We start from the raw sequence: 13706 nt of genomic DNA, 5'->3' as shown, positions 1-13706 counted from the left end.
GTTATATTAGCATAGCACATAGCACATAGCAGCCCAGCATTGATTCTAGCCAAAGTGGGCGATAACGTCAACATCGCCAAAAATATATTAATTTTTTCACTAACCTTCTCAGAATTCTTCAGATGACACTCCTGTAACATCATATTACACAATCCATATAGAGTTTGATCGAAAATGTTTATATTTAGCCACCAAAATCATGGTTAGACAATGTGAAATGTAGCTCAGCTGGTCAGAAAATGTCCTTGCGCCACTTAGACAGTGATCTACTCTTATACATAAATACTCATAAACGTGACTAAAAAATATAGGGTGGACAGGGATTGATAGACAATTTAATTCTTAATACAATTGCGTTATTACATTTTTTAATTTATCCTTACTTTTCAATACAGTTTGCGCCAAGCGAAGCTACGTCAAAAAACATGGCGTCCTAAGCCACTAAAATGTTTCGACAGAAACACGATTTATCATAATAAAAATGTCCTACCTTGAGCTGTTCTTCCATCAGTATCTTGGGCAAAGGATCCTTTCTTGGGAGAAATCGTCTTTTGGTGGAAAGCTGTCCTCTTGCCATGTGGAAAAGTCAACTGCGTTCGGGATGAACTGAAAAGCGTGCCCAACTTTTCACATCGTTGCAAAAATAAATGTCCCAAAATCGCACTAAACGGATATAAATTGCTATAAAACGCTTTAAATTAACTACCTTATGATGTTTTTAACTCCTATAACGAGTGAAAAGATGACCGGAGAAATATAACAGGCTAAACTAACGCTTGGAACAGGTGCGCGCCGGTGTCCACTTTGCTCATGACGCAGCTCCCAAAGAATGACTAGCTTCAGGGTTTTTTCATTTGTAGGGCCTGTGAACGTGCAATCGACCCCGTTGGAATCGTCATCACGTAAAGGCATCCAGGGGAAGACGTAAGAAGTGTCCGTATAGTCATAGCAACGACAGTGCCCTTTTAAATGACTTCAGAAGAGTGGCCAACATTTCTCAAATCTGACTCCATGTCAGGGAAATTGCTGTAGAATGGGCTCTGTTCCACTTAGAGACAAAATTTCAACTCCTATAGAAACTATAGACTGTTTTCTATCCAATAATAATAATAATATGCATATTGTACGATCAAGGATTTTGTGGGAAGCCGTTTAAAAAATTAGCCAAATTAGCATAAGTAGTCTAAACAGCGCCCCCATCCCCAACAGGTTAATAACTCCAACCTAAGTGTATGTAAACATCCGACTTCAACTGTATATACAGTCGTGGCCAAAAGTTTTGAGAATGACACAAATATTAATTTTCACAAAGTCTCAGTTTGTATGATGGCAATTTGCGTATACTCCAGAATGTTATGAAGAGTGATCAGATGAATTGCAAAGTCCCTATTTGCCATGCAAATGAACTGAATCCCCAAAAAACATTTCCACTGCATTTCAGCCCTGCCACAAAAGGACCAGCTAACATCATGTCAGTGATTCTCTCTTTAACACAGGTGTGAGTGTTGACGAGGACAAGGCTGGAGATCACTCTGTCATTCAGATTGAGTTCGAATAACAGACTGGAAGCTTCACAAAGAATAATTGTTCTTCCTCTGTCAACCATGGCTGCCTGCAAGGAAACACGTGCTGTCATCATTGCTTTGCACAAAAAGGGCTTCACAGGCAAGGATATTGCTGCCAGTAAGATTGCACCTAAATCAACCATTTATCAGATAATTGAGAACTTCAAGGAGAGCGGTTCAATTGTTGTGAAGAAGGCTTCAGGGCGCCCAAGAAAGTCCAGCAAGCGCCAGGACCGTCTCCTAAAGTTCATTCAGCTGCGGGATAGGGGCACCACCAGTACAGAGCTTGCTCAGGAAGGGCAGCATGCAGGTGTGAGTGCGTCTGCACGCACAGTGTGGCAAAGACTTTGGAGGATGGCCTGGTGTCAAGAAAGGCAGCGAAGAAGCCACTTCTCTCCAGGAAAAACATCAGGGACAGACTGATATTCTGCAAAAGGTACAGGGATTGGCCTGCTGAGGACTGGTGTAAAGTCATTTTCTCTGATGAATCCCCTTTCCGATTGTTTGGGCCAACCAGATAAAAGCTTGTCCGGAGTAGACAAGGTGAGCGCTATCATCAGTCCTGTGTCATGCCAACAGTAAAGCATCCTGAGACCATTCATGTGTGGGGTTTCTTCTCAGCCAAGGGAGCGGGTTCACTCACCATTTTGCCCTAGAACACAGCCATGAATAAAGAATGGTACCAACACTTTAGAGGTCGACCGATTTATGATTTTTCAATGCCGATACCAATACCGATTATTGGAGGACCAAAAAAAGCTGATACCGATTAATCTGCCCATATATTTATATATATATACATATGTATATATGTATATATGTATATATGTATATATATATGTATATATGTATATATGTATATATGTATATGTATATATGTATATATGTATATATGTATATATGTATATATATATATATATATATATATATGTAATAATGACAATTACAACAATACTGAATTAACAATGAACACTTTTATTTTAACTTAATATAATACATCAATAAAATCAATTTAGTCTCAAATAAATCATGAAACATGTTCAATTTGGTTTAAATAATGCAAAAACAGTTTTGGAGAAGAAAGTAAAAGTGCAATATGTGCCATGTAAAAAAGCTAACGTTTAAGTTCCTCGCTCAGAACATGAGAACATATAAAAGCTGGTGGTTCCTTTTAACATGAGTCTTCAATATTCCCATGTAACAAGTTTTAGGTTGTAGTTATTACAGGACTACTTCTCTTTATACCAGTTGTATTTCATATACCTTTGACTATTGGATGTCCTAATAGGCACTTTAGTATTGCCAGCCTAATCTCAGGAGTTGAAAGGCTTGAAGTCATAAACAGCGCAATGTGTGAAGCATTGCGAAGAGCTGCTGGCAAACGCAGTGCTGTTTGAATTAATGCTTACGAGCCTGCTGCTGCCTACCACCGCTCTGTCAGACTGCTCTATCAAATCATAGACGTAATTATAATATAATAACACACAGAAATACAAGCCTTAGGTCATTAATATGGTCAAATCCGGAAACTATAATTTCGAAAACAAATCGTTTATTCTTTCAGTGAAATACGGAACCGTTCCGTATTTTATCTAACGGGTGGCATCCATCAGTCTAAATATTGCTGTTACGTTGCACAACCTTCAATGTTACGTCATAATTATGTAAAATTCTGGCAAATTAGTTCAACGAGACAGACGGCCCAAACTGTTGCATATACCCTGACTCTGCGTGCAATAAACGCAAGAGAAGTGACACAATTTCCCTTGTTTAATATTGCCTGCTAACATGAATTTCTTTATACTAATATGCAGGTTTAAAAAAAATATACTTCTGTGTATTGATTTTAAGAAAGGCATTGATGTTTATGGTTAGGTAAATTCATGCAACGATTGTGCTTTTTTTTTGCAAATGCATTGTTGTTAAATCATCCCCCGTTTGTGGAAGTTGGCTGTCTTTGTTAGGAAGAAATGGTCTTCACACAGTTCGCAACGAGCCAGGCGGCCCAAACTGCTGCATATACCCTGACTCTGCTTACACAGAACGCAAGAGAAGTGACACAATGTCCCTAGTTAAAAGAAATGAATGTTAGCAGGCAATATTAACAAAATATGCAGGTTTAAAAATATATACTTGTGTATTGATTTTAACCTGTTTGGCGTGCAAGCCCGACGTCGGTACACTTATGACAACAGCCAGCTCAAAGTGCAGGGCGCGAAATTCAAAAGATATATTTTTTTAAATATTTAACTTTCACACATTAACAAGTCCAAGACACCAGATGAAAGGTACACATCTTGTGAATCAAGCCAACATGTCTGATTTTTAAAATGTTTTACAGGGAAGACACAATATGTAAATCTATTAGCTAACCACGTTAGCAAAAGACACCACTATTTTTACTCCATCAGTTTTTTACTACATCAGTAGCTATCACAAATTCGACCAAATAAAGATATAAATAGCCACTAACCAAGAAACAACTTCATCAGATGACAGTCTGATAACATATTTATTGTATAGCATATGTTTTGTTAGAAAAATGTGCATATTTCAGGTATAAATCATAGTTTACATTGCAGCTACAGTCAGAAATTGCACCGAAAGCAGAGAGAAAAATTACAGACACCAACGCCAAATAACTAAATACTCAATAATAAAACATTCTGAAAAATACATAGTGTACAGCAATTGAAAGACAGGCATCTTGTGATTCCAGACAATATTTCCGATTTATCAAGTGTTTTACAGCGAAAACACAATATAGCGTTATATTAGCTTAGCACAATAGCAAACATAACAACAGCATTGATTCAAGGCAAAAATAGCTATAACGTATAAACCACCAAAATATATTAATTGTTTCACTAACCTTCTCAGAATTCTTCAGATGACAGTCCTGTAACATCATATTACACAATGCATATAGAGTTTGTTCGAAAATGTACATATTTAGCGGCACAAATCGTGCTTAGACAATGAGAATAGTGTCCATAACGTCAAGCAATCTGTCCGGCGCCATCTTGTAAAGGCACCTTTTCTTATCGAATACTATTCATAAACTTGACTAAAAAAATACAGGTTGGACAGCAATTGAAAGACAAATGAGTTCTTAATGCAATCGCTGAATTACGTTTTTAAAATTAACCTTACTGCGCAATACAGGCTGCGATAACGCAAGGCTACACTGCAGGAAATGGCGTCTTATGCATTTGCCATTTTTCAACAGAACAATGAATTATCAGCATAAATAGTTCTTACTTTTTGATGAACTCCCATCAGAATCTTGGGAAAGGTGTCCTTTGTCCAAAAGAATTGTTGCTAGGTTGGAGAACGTCGTCTTCAACATTGCAATTAGCAGTAAACAATAGCCATGTGGGCCAGGGATGCCCAACTTCCTAAAACTTCACAAAAATAAATACCCGAAAATCGCAATATACTGACATAAACTGATATAATTTGGTTTAAAATAACAACATTACGATGTCTTCAACACCTATATCGAATAAAAACAGAGCCGGATATATCTAGGAGCTAATACGAGAGCTTCTGAAATGACATGCCAAGACCCTTCCTGCGTCAGAGCGAAGAGTGGAAAGATGGGACACTTCGGTTCCAAGCAATTTATAACCTTTGGGACCTACGTAGAAACTCCATTTCAACTCTCCCTATTCGCTGACACCCAGTGGAAGGCTTATGCAGTGCATCTCAACCAATAGAGGACAGGCAAATTAATACACAGGTCTCAGAACAGCCAGCAAAATTCTGCATTCTGACATACACATAGGAAAATTGCTCTAAGTCCAGTTCTGTTTCACCCACAGATATAATTCAAACGGTTTTAGAAACTAGAGAGTGTTTTCTATCCAATATTAATAATAATATGCATATTGTACGAGCAATAATTGAGTACAAGGCCTTTTTGAAATGGGCACCTTTTATCTGGCTACTCAATACTGCCCCTTGAGCCCAAAGAGGTTAAGAAAGGCATTGATGTTTATGGTTTGGTACACATTGGTGGAACGACAGTGCTTTTTTCGCAAATGCGCTTGTTAAATCACCCGTTTGGCGAAGTAGGCTGTGATTCAATGATAAATTAACAGGCACTGCATCAATTATATGCAACGCAGGACAAGCTAGATAAACTAGTAATATCATCAACCATGTGTAGTTAACTAGTTATTATGTTAAGATTGATTTTTTTAATAAGATACCTTTAATGCTAGCTAGCACCTTACCTTGGCACCTTGCTGCACTCGTATAACAGGTAGTCAGCCTGCCACGCAGTCTCCTCGTGGAGTGCAATGTAATCGGCCGTGATCGGTATCAAAAAATGCAGATTACCGATTGGTATGAAAACTTGAAATCGGCCCTAATTAATCGGCCATTCCAATTAATCGATCGACCTCTACAACACATCTTCCGAGAGCAACTTCTCCCAACCATCAAGCATTAGTTTGGTGACGGACAATGCCTTTTCCAGCATGATGGAGCATCTTGCCATAAGGCAAAAGTGATAACTAAGTGACTCGTGGAACAAAGCATCGATATTTTGGGTCCATGGCCAGGAAACTCGTCAGACCTTAATCCCATTGAGAACTTGTGGTCAATCCTCAAGAGGTGGGTGGACAAACAAAAACCCACACATTCTGACAAACTCCAAGCATTGATTATGCAAGAATGGGCTGCCATCAGTCATGATGTGTCCCAGAAGTTAATTGACAGCATGCCAGGGCGGATTGCAGAGGTCTTGAAAAAGAAGGGTCAACACTGCAAATATTGACTCTTTGTCAATAAAAGCCTGTAATTGTCAAAAAGCCTTTGACACTTATGAAATGCTTGTAATTATATTCAATATTCCATAGTAACATCTGACAAAAATATCTGAAGACACTGAAGCAGCAAGCTTTGTGAATATTAATACTTGTGTCATTCTCAAATCTTTTGGCCATGACTGTAGTCATAGTCAAACGTTTGGACACACCTACTCATTCCAGGGTTTTTCTTAATTTTTTACTATTTTCTACTATTTTTAAAACTAGGATTTTCTTTTTCTTTTTTTCACCTTTATTTAACCAGGTAGGCCAGTTGAGAACAAGTTCTCATTTACAACTGCGGCCTGGCGAAGGTAAAGCAAAGCAGTGTGACAAAAACAACAACACAGAGTTACACATAAACAAAAGTACAGTTAATAACACAATAGAAACGAAGAATCTATGTTCAGTGTGTGCAAATGTAGAAGAGTCGGGAGGTAGGCAATAAATAGGCCATAGAGGCAAAATAATTACAATTTAGCATTTACACTGGAGTGATTGATATGCAAGTAGAGACAGTGGGGTGCAAAAGAGCAGGAGGGTATGTAATAATATGGGGATGAGGTAGTTGGGTGTGCTATTTACACATTGGCTGTATACAGGTACAGTGATCGGTAAGCTGCTCTGACAGCTGATGCTTCAAGTTAGTGAGGGAGATATGAGTCTCCAGCTTCAGAGATTTTTTCAATTCGTTCCAGTCATTGGCAGCAAAGAACTGAAAGGAAAGGCGGCCAAAGGAAGTGTTGGCTTTGGGGATGACCAGTGAAATATATCTGCTGGAGTGCATGCTACGAGTGGGTGTTGCTATGGTGACCAGTGAGCTGAGATAGGTGGGGCTTTCCCTAGCAAAGACTTATAGATGACCTGGAGCTAGTGGGTTTGGCAATGGATATGTAGTGAGGGTCAGCCAACGAGAGCATACAGGTTGCAGTGGTGGGTAGTATATGGGGCTTTGGTGACAAAATGGATGGCACTGTGATGGACAGTTTGCTGAGTAGAGGGTTGGGAGCTATTTTGTAAATGACATCGCCGAAGTCAAGGATCGGTAGGATAGTCAGTTTTACGAGGGTATATTTGGCAGCATGAGTGAAGGAGGCTTTGTTGCAAAATAGGAAGCCGATTCTAGATTTAATTTTGGATTGGAGATGCTTAATGTGGGTCTGGAAGGAGAGTTTACAGTCTAGCCAGACACCTAGTTATTTGTAGTTGTCCACATATGCTAATAACACATATGGAATCATGTAATAACCAAAATATATTTTTGATTCGTCAAAGTAGCCACCCTTTGCCTTGATGACAGCTTTGCACACCCTTGGCATTCTCTCAACCAGCTTCATAAGGAATGATTTTCCAACAGTCTTGAAGGAGTTCCCACATATGCTGAGCACTTGTTGGCTGCTTTTCCTTCACTCTGCGGTCCAACTCATCCCAAACCATCTCAATTGGGTTGAGGTTGGGTGATTATGGAGGCCAGGTCATCTGATGCAGCACTCCATCACGCTCCTTGATCAAATATCCCTTACACAGCCAGGAGGTGTGTTGGGTCATTGTCCTGTTGAAAAACAAATGATAGTCCCACTAAGCTCAAACTAGATGGGATGGCGTATCGCTGCAGAATACTGTGGTAGCCTTGCTGGTTAAGTGTTGACTGACCATCATCTCTTAAAGTATTGATGGACTGTTGTTTCTCTTTGCTAATTTGACCTGTTCTTGCCATAATATGGACTTTTTCTTTTACCAAATAGGGTTATCTTGTGTATACCACCACTACCTTGTCACAACACAACTGATTGGCTCAAACACATTAAGGAAAGAAATTCCACAATTTAACTTTTAACAAGGCACAACTGTTAATTGGAATGCATTCCAGGTGACTACCTCATGAAGCTGATTGCGAGAATGCCAAGATTGTGCCACGCTGTCATCAAGGCAAAGGGTGGCTACTTTTTGAAGAATCTAAAACCTAAAATATATATTGTTTTGTTTAACACTTTTTTTGGTTGCTACACTCCATATGTGTTTTTCCATAGTCGTGATCTCTTCACTATTATTCTAGAACGTAGAAAATAGTAAAAACAAAGCAAAACCCTTGAATGAGTAGAGGTGTCCAAACTTTTGACTGGTACTGTATATAAATCATTCTGTCTCTCTCTTGCTCTGTCTCACTTTGTTGCAGATTGTTTTTAGACGGTTCTGAGATTCTAAGTGTGGAGTTCTGAGAGTCTAAAAGAACAGAGGAAATGGAAAGAATGATAAGGAGTGCATCTCCTCGGCTACACAGAAAAATCTACTCAGTGGAGTTGTTTTGCAGTTACAATGGGTTCTACTTCGATCCCCTAGGAGTCATCTTTTCAGATAGGAGTTAAAAGCTTTTCTTTCCAAGTAGCTTTCTTTCCCCCCTCAATTCTCAATTTCCTGTCTAGTATTGTATGAATTCTGTGAAAACATTTAACCAGTATGTTTCTCCTACTACAGTGAAGTACGTTATCAAAGATAAGCTAGATGCATTAGCACAGGTTTGTTAAGACTAATGGCTCCATGTATGACTGGTACTGTGTGTGTGTGTGTGTGTGTTCGTGCATGTGTTTGTAACATTAAATGAAATTTCTGTACATCTGTGAAACTAAATCTCAGGTACTGTAAAAGCATATCACCAAGTCCTTTTCTCTCTGGCCTCCATTGATGTCTCTACCGCTGTGTACAAACATGTGCCAGTACAGTTAACTGCCAAAGGAATGTAAACACTTTAGTAAATGAGGGAAACTAAGTATATCCAACATAACATAGGTGCCCAAGATCCCCTTATTGTATGGGACACTTTTAAATGTACCTTTATAGAGGCCACGCAATTAAATTCTCATCTTTAAAACAAAAGCAATTTAGGTCAAATAGTTATATTTACAAAGGAAATAGAGGGACTAACAGTACAGATTACAAAAAAACTGTACCAGAGAGTAATACATTATGGAAATAAAGTGAACTGGATACAATATGGGGAAAAATTCACCAATATTTATTTTTTCAACATAAATACTGCCAAAAATAATTTACTGAAACAAACAACATTTTGAAAGAGTAAGCAAAGTACTTTAAGCATATGTTTTGACTGTCTACTCCATCTCCACTAACCGAAGGTAATTGCAATGCTTTTTTTCTATGAATAATGTAAAATTAACAGCTGTACAGAAAGACTCATATGATGGCCAAATTACAGAGGAGGAATTTCTTGATGCAAAGGAAGTCAGGAAAAACTCCAGGGCTTTATGGCATACCAGTTAAGGTATATCAAACCTTTTTTGATGTACCTAGAGGACCGTTACTAGCATGTTTTAACCACTCCTATTCAAATGGTAGACTATTAGATACTCGAAAAGGTCTGATTTCACTATTACTGAAACAGTAAATATAAAGATCCAGCCCATTTCTAAATTTGGAGGCCCCTAACACTGCAATGTTGTCATGCAAAAATTCGAGCAAAATGCCTAGCACATAGAATTATAAAGGTATTGTTGGATATTATTCATCCTAATCAGACAGGTTATTTATATATATATTTACATGGATGATACATTGGAGATCATTTAAGACAGGCACTGGGGAAACAGTAGAACACTTTGAAAATCTGAGAAACCAGGCCTGGTATTCATAGCTGACTTTGAAAAGGCTTTTGAGAAAGTACGACTGGAATTTATATATTAATGCCTTGAATATTTAAATTTGAGTATCTTATTCCACAGGTTAAAGTTTTTTATATATATATATATATATATATATATATATATATTAACCATAGGTGTAAAATAGTAAATAATGGCTACTTCTCAGAAAGTATTAAACTGTCAAGTGGAGTATAACAAGGTTGTCCAAAATCGGCATATCTATTTATTATGGCCATCGAAATGTTAGCTATTAAAATGAGATCCAACAATAATATCAAGGGGCTAGAAATCCAGAGCTTAAAAACAAAGGTGTCTTTGTACGTTGATGATTCATGTTTCCTTTTCAATCCTCCATTTCGATCCCTCCACAGCCTCATAAAGGATCTAGATAATTTTTTCGAACTTCTCTGGATTGCAATCAAATGATAAGTGTATATTACATATTGGATCAGTAAAAAATACAACTTTTACAGTACCGTGTAGTTTACCAATAAAATGATCTGATGGTGAAGTGGACATACTAGGTTATCAAGGCACAAGGCGAGACCCAGATGCAGACACAGGAGGCAGATAAAGTCTTACAATGTTTATTAATCCAAAAGGGGTAGGCAAGAGAATGGTTGTGTACAAGCAAAAGGTCATAACCAGTTCAGAGTCCGGCAGTGGTCAAACCTGGAAGACTAGCAGAATAGAAAAGGAATACGGGGAAAAACATGCTGGTTGACTTGACTAAACATACAAGACGAACTGGCAATGGCGAAAATAAGCGACACCTGGAGGGGGTGGAGACAATCACAGGGACAGGTGAAACAGATCAGGGCGTGACACTAGGTATTCATATCCCGAAAGAAAGAAATTATCTCACTACAATACATTTTAATAGAAAGTTAACAAAAATAAATAAGATCTTGCTACCATGGAAAGGAAAATACCTGTCTATTTTTGGAAAAAATCACATTGATTAACTATTTAGTCATATCCTAGTTTACCTATTTGCTTATGGCCCTGCCAACACCCAACAAATTGTTTTTTTTTTTAATTATATGAGCAAAAAAGATTACATTTTATTTGAAATGGCAAGCCAGACAAAATTAAATGGGCCCTTTTATATAGTGAATATGAATTTGGATGGCAGAAATGATTAAATATTAAAGCATTAGAACTCTCACTGAAGGCTTCAGTCATACAAAAACTATACCTTAATTCGCACTGGTTTTCCCATCAGATTCGTAAGAATGTCTCATCCCATGTTCAAGAATGGCCTTTTTTCCTTCAAATAGATTACAACCTCTCACTTTCAGTTATTTGAAAATTAAATAATCTATTTTTTAAACAAGCCATAGAAAGTTGATTGCTATTTCAGGTTAATCTACCAGAAAAGACAAAGCAAATAATAAAACAAATATTATGGTTATACTAATTAATACAAAAATGTATAAAAATAAAATAAATTAAACAGTATAATCTTTCGAATGATATCATAAATAGGACTGGTGGAGTTATGTCACACATGCAGCCAACAAAAATATATGGAAATGTTTGTCCTATTCAAAATTAGAACCAACTAATTGCAGCTTTACCCCAAAAATGCATCGCAGTGCCGAGGCGTCACTACAGCCTCGAGTTCGATCCCAGGCTGTGTCACAGCCATGACGCGGCGAATTAGCCCAGAGTCGCCCAGGTTAAGTGAGGGTTTGGCCGGCTGGGATTTCCTTGTCTCATCGTGCTCTAGCGACTCCTTGTGGTGGGCCGGGTGCCTACAAGCTGACTTCGGTTGTCAGTTAGACAGTGTTTCCTCTGACACATTGGTGCGGCTGGCTTCCGGGTTAAGCGAGCAGTGTGTCAAGAAGCAGTGCTGCTTGGTAGGGTCGTGTTTCGGAGGACGCATGGCTCTTGACCTTCGCCTCTTCTGAGTACGTAGGGGAGTTGCAGCGATTAGACAAGACTGTAACTACCAATTGGGGAGAAAAAGGGTAAAAGTAAATAAATAAAAGGTAAGAGAAGGTAAGGAACTTGTCAGCCCACAATTAAATACCTTTAAAATAGACAGCAGTGCCATACAGGTTACAAAATACTTGGTACCTTTCTAGAATGGTACATTACCATGGCAATGTGACAATGTTCTCTATTTGCTACAAAAACACAGTGGTTGAGGAAAGAACAAACATCTCATTGAGGTCTATGAATGTTGAAATAAAACCTGTGTGTGTGCGTGCATGGGTGTTGGTCACTGTGTTCCTGGGTGAAGTGTGAGTGTGTGTGTGCGTGCATGTGTTCCGTGTGTGCTTTCTTACAAACATTTTAGAGGCTGTATCAGAGAGGCATCCATGGGAGAGAGCAGCCTCGTAAAGCAGACTGACTGATAAGCAGCTCAATGATTTGGAGCTGTCTTTTATCTTACCCCCCCCTCTCTTTCTCTCTCTCTCTCTCTTTCTTTCTTTCTTTCTTTCTTTCTACAGTATCTCCTCTCTCTATTGCACTCTCTTCTCTTCTCTCTTTCTCTTCTATCTCTCTCTCTGTATCTCTCTCTCTCTTTCTCACTCTTTCATCTCGCCCTCTCCTTCTCTCTTTTCAACCTGTTAAGAGTGTCAACGACCCCCCACCCCACCATTCCCTGAGGCCTTGAAGTAGTGGCAGCAGCATCAAACCTCTTAGGATTTTCTACATCCTCACCTCCAGCCCTCCAGCCTCATAACTCTGCTCTCTCACATCTAATGGCGGCAGAGTAAAACGAATGTGACAATATTGATGTTTTTGCAACAAAGCTCATTGGAGTAGGATAGCAGGTCTCCTCTCCTCACAGCCACCTGCTCTCTCTCTCTCGCTCTCTCTCGCTCTCTCGCTCTCTCTCGCCCCCCCCCCCCCCTCCCCCATTGGGAGTTCTTGAGGTGGGGTTAAACATGCTGCAGTGCATCGATCGTTCGTAGTAACATGTATGAGTTCTGACAATACTGCCGCTGTGTATTTGACCAAAATTTATGCCGGTAAAATACCTCAGCTGAAAGGAGCACGCTGGGTTCATCACATTACAGGCCTAACCCAATAACCTGTGTGTGTGTGTGTGTATCAAAATAAAATACCTGCAGAGACATTTTGACAGTCAGTGTCCTGGGATTGCGTTCCCCACCGTTGTGCCACTGTTTCCTAAACCTTCTCCTACACTCTGATTCCCTGAACCCCCAATACTGCTCCAACATGAAACACAGCTGGAGTGTGTGAGTAACTATGTGTTTAACATCATGCAGAATGAGGTGTGTGACTTGTTTGATGAAGAGGAAAAACATTCATCTAACATGAAAAGTGCCACAAGGGAACAGCTAGAATCACTCTCTCTACCTCCTTTTTCCATCCCTCTCTTTTTCTTTCTCCTCTCTCTCTCCCCTCCTCTCTTTCTTTCAATTAAATTCAAGGGGCTTTATTGGCATGGGAAACAAGTGTTAACATTGCCAAAGCAAGTGAGGTAGATAATATACAAAAGTGAAATAAACAATAAAAATTTACATAAACATTACACATACAGAAGTTTCAAAACAATAAAGACATTAAAAATGTCATATTATGTATATTTACAGTGTTGTAACAATGTACAAATGGTTCAAGTACACAAGGGAAAATAAATAAGCATAAATATATGTTGTATTTACAATGGTGTTAGTTCTTCACTGGTT

This window comes from Salvelinus fontinalis, chromosome 32, assembly GCF_029448725.1.
Source record: "Salvelinus fontinalis isolate EN_2023a chromosome 32, ASM2944872v1, whole genome shotgun sequence".
NCBI lineage: Eukaryota > Metazoa > Chordata > Actinopteri > Salmoniformes > Salmonidae > Salvelinus > Salvelinus fontinalis.
The sequence above is the reverse complement of the archived record's forward strand: the minus strand, read 5'-3'. Positions refer to the sequence as shown.